Source organism: Schistocerca cancellata, chromosome 7 (genome assembly GCF_023864275.1).
Source record: "Schistocerca cancellata isolate TAMUIC-IGC-003103 chromosome 7, iqSchCanc2.1, whole genome shotgun sequence".
NCBI classification, from domain to species: Eukaryota; Metazoa; Arthropoda; class Insecta; order Orthoptera; family Acrididae; genus Schistocerca; species Schistocerca cancellata.
Window position 1 is genome coordinate 44,715,379 of NC_064632.1, and position 4,441 is coordinate 44,719,819.

General features: G+C 39.1%; 1 pseudogene; it reads left to right on the forward strand.

Moving 5' to 3' along the window:
• Nucleotides 1-4,093: 4,093 nt before the first annotated feature.
• Nucleotides 4,094-4,211, forward strand: LOC126093144 (5S ribosomal RNA; annotated as a pseudogene).
• The last annotated feature ends 230 nt before the right edge of the window (nucleotides 4,212-4,441 follow it).

A 4,441-nucleotide genomic window follows, 5' to 3' on the forward strand; every position in this document is an offset into this window, starting at 1 on the left:
ATTCATCTCTTGGTCTCCCTCTATGATTTTTACCCTCCACCCTGCCCTCCAATACTAAATTGGTGATCGCTTGATGCCTCAGAACATGTCCTACCAATCGATTCCTTCTTCTGGCCAAGTTGCGCCACAAATTCCTCTTCTCCCCAATTCTGGTCAGTTTCTCCTCATTAGTTACGTGATCTACCCATCTAATCTTCAGCATTCTTCTGTAGTACCACATTTCTAAAGCTTCTATTCTCTTGTCTTAACTATTTATCATCCATGTTTCACCTCCTCACATTGCTACACTCCATACAAACACTTTTACAAAAGACTGTCCAACACTTAAATATACACACAATGTTAACAAATTTTTCTTCTTCAGAAACGCTTTCCTTGCCATTGCCAGTATACATTTTATATCATCTCTCCTTCGACCATCATCAATTATTTGGCTCCCCAAATAGCAAATCCCATCTACTATTTTAAGTGTTTCATTTCCTAATATAACTCCCTCAGCATCACCTGATTTAATTCGACTAAATTCCATTATCCTCGTTTTGCTTTAGTTGATGTTCATCTTATATCCCCCTTTCAAGACACTGTCCATTCCGTTCAACTCTTCTTCCAAGTCCTTCGCTGTCTCTGACAGAATTACAATGTCGTCGGCAAACCGCAAAGTTTTTATTTCTTCTCCATCGATTTTAATTCCTACTCCAAATTTTTCTTTTGTTTCCTTTACTGCTTGCTCAATATACAGATTGAATAACATCAGGGATAGGCTACAACCCTGTCTCACTCCCTTCCTAACCTTTGCTTCCCTTTCATGCCCATTTACTCTTATAACTGCCATCTGGTTTCTGTACAAATTGTAAATAGCCTTTCGTTCCCTGTATTTTACCCCTGCCACCTTCAGAATTTGATAGGGAGTATTCCAGTCAACATTGTCAAAAGCTTTCTCTAAGTCTACAAGTGATAGAAACGTAGGTTTACTTTTCCTTAATCTACCTTCTAAGATAAGTCGCAGGGTCAGTATTGCCTCGCGTGTTCCAATATTTCTACGGAATCCGAGCTGATCTATCCCAAGGTTGGATTCTACCAGTTTTTCCATTCGCCTGCAAAGAATTCGTGTCAGTATTTTGCAGCCATGACTTACTAAGATGACAGTTCGGTAATTTCACATGTGTAAACACCTGCTTTCTTTGGGATTGGAATTACTATATTCTTCTTGAAGTCTGAGGGTATTTCACCTCTCTCATACATCTTGCTCACTAGATGGTAGAGTGTTATCAGGGCTGGCTCTCCCAAGGCTATCAGTAGTTCTAATGGAATGTTGTCTACTCCCGAGGCCTTATTTCGACTTAGGTCTTACAGTGCTCTTTCAAATTCTTCAAGCAGTGTCATATCTCCCGTTTCATCTTCGTCTATGTCCTCTTCCATTTCCATAATATTTCCCTCAAGTACATCGCCCTTGTATAGACCCTCTATATACTCCTTCCACCTTTCTGGTTTCCCTTCTTTGCTTAGAACTGGTTTTCCATCTGAGCTCCTGATATTCATACAAGTGGTTCTCTTTTCTCTAAAGGTCTCTTTAATTTTCCTGTAGGCAGTATCTATCTTACCCCTAGTAATATACGCCTCTACATCCTTACATTTGTCCTCTAGCCACCCCTGCTTAGCCATTTTGCGCTTCCTGTCGATCTCATTTTTGAGATGTTTGTCTTCCTTTTTGCCTGCTTCATTTACTGCATTTTATATTTTCTCCTTTCATCAATTAAATTCAGTATCTCTTCTGTTACCCAAGGATTTCTAGTAGGCTCGTCTTTTTACCTACTTGATCCTCTGCTGCCTTCACTATTTCATCTCTCAAAGCCACCCATTTTTCTTCTACCGTATTTCCTTCCCATGTTCCTGTCAATCTTTCCCTAATGCTCTCTCTGAAACTCTCTACAACCTCTGGTTCTTTCAGTTTGTCCAGGTCCCATCTTCTTAAATTCCTACCTTTCCGAGATAAGCGCCAGAATTGTGACAATAAGGATTGTAAAATTCATTACTGCTCGTTACAGTCGCAATAAATTAAGCTCTGGTGTTACGTTACAACCTAATCTCCATGTCGGAAATAGCTGTACATTCCAAAAATAACAGTTTGCCTTACAACACTTAATAATGTGTCACTGCAAACCGAAATTATTTCATTTTATTACCAAATAATATTCCAATAAATCCCGTTTAGTTCATATATTTTCCGTAGTAGGTACTTCATCTGTTAATATTCGGAATTAGATCGTAAATTATGTAGACGATGGGCAACCACAGCTCTTTATCGTTGCTAACTTTTCTTACGTTTAGACTAATACTGAAACTTAGTATCTCTGAAGTCACTTTCACGAAACCCAAAAGCCTGTAACCAGATAGTGATTTGAACATCACTTTTCCAGAATGCTTGTCCTGTGCGTAACTAATGCTCCAAATCGTTCCGTATATCTTTTGTAACTTTTTTTCGCAACTTGTGTATAATATCTGGGGAAAAGGTAAGACTTTTAATTTGATTGTAAAGTAGAAAACACCTCACAGTCCTTACTACCACAGGTGCAGAAGTAACTGGTCAACAAAAGTTTGCATTCACAGCCTGTGCGCATAGAAAATGCCTTTTTTTATCTTTCCCTGTAAAGTGCTATTATATTGGTTTTAAATCAAGGAAATACGACTATTCATTAACCACTGGTTTTCTCTCGCATGGGGTGTAAAAAAAAAAAAAAAGCAAAACCCTACTATACAGCAATGCAGTCCACGAATTTGAAACACGTAATATACCAGACTCTGAAGTTGCTAAGTCTGGGTTGTAAAATAAGGAAAAAATAAGACATTTGCTCAAAAGTCACTGAACTGTTAACGATATAGCGAGTTCTAGTGTATTTTTATAATTTTATGTGACCTAAGAAAGGGTGACACATTGTTAGAATATACACATCAATGTGCAGAAATACATACTTTAATTACACAGCACAACTACCTCTAGTGAACTGTAAGTTACATAACGCTTAGTTTGCAACACCTTCTGGTCCCATATGACATTTTGTGTAAAAACCGGTATTGTGCGCAAACATTTCTTTATGTGTATGTCTGCATTCCATCTCATCACGGTCTTCAACGTTAATTGCTGTTACTGCACTTCGAGGTTCATTGAATTATTAAAACCAAAATGTTTACTCAGCTTCAACATTTTATTAATTAGCCTACTGGTTACCACGTACATAAGTGATCTAATGACGTGAACTGCTGCTTAATATAGATAGTTTGTAGCTGGTTACCTTTTTTCCGGTGACTGCACATCACTGAAAGTTATCACCCGTACTGCTAAGCATTATAATCATGACATCTGGTCCAAATCATATATTAAGAACGACATTCCGTGTGTAGCCTGTAATAAATGCTTTCAGTAAAGAAATTAACGATGATTGATAGATAGAAACAATATTCAGAGATGATATTTAGACTGTTCAGAAATGAGCTGTCAGTGAAAGTCATTCTTGAAGACTATGATTATTTTCACAGTAACACATGTATTTTGTTACGGTATCCTTTGCGGCGAGCTCATAGCTACAAAGTAATAACGTATTTTCTGCAATGATCGTACGGTATTTTACCAACCCCTCTTTTTTTACATAGTTCATATCATACTTTAATTTCGTCCCAAAGTGTACGAAAACATGTCCGCCCAATTTCGCACACTGCGTCACACTTCAAGCAGCTAAACCCGAGGTAGAACGAATATATACGTACGCTCAACGTTAATTATTAGCGTTTCGAAATGAGAACTGTCACACCTTATCAGCTTAAAATACAGTAAAGTGTTCACATTCGTTCACAGAGCTTGGCACGCACTGTTTTGCCTTTTTCCGAGCCGTAATTCCTCTAAACGATTCTCAATATGTATTCATCCAACAACGCGCTTATCCCCCATACAGTATCCAACACTAATTTCCGATTACAACTATCTTAAGGAATATACATACATTTAAACAGCGATATAATCCTAATTTAAATAACACATGCTGTCAATAGCCTTATTTACACAAACAGTTTCTATTTAATTACGGTATTGCAGTTACTTGCCAACGGCCTTGCCGCAGTGGTAACACCGGTTCCCGTCAGATCACCGATGTTAAGCGCTATCGGGCTGGGCTAGTACTTGGATGGGTGACCATTCGGTCTGCCGAGCGTTGTTGGCAAGTGGGGTGCACTCAGCCCTTGTGAGGCAAACTCAGAACTATTTGATTGAGAAGTAGCGGCTCCGGTCTCGGAAATTGACATACGGCCGGGAGAGCGGTGTGCTGACCACATACTCCTCCGTATCCACATCCAGTGACGCCTATGGGCTGTGAGGATGATACGGCGGTCGGTCGGTGCCGTTGGGCCCTCATGGCCTGTTGGGGAGGAGTTTTGTTTTTATTGCAGTTAC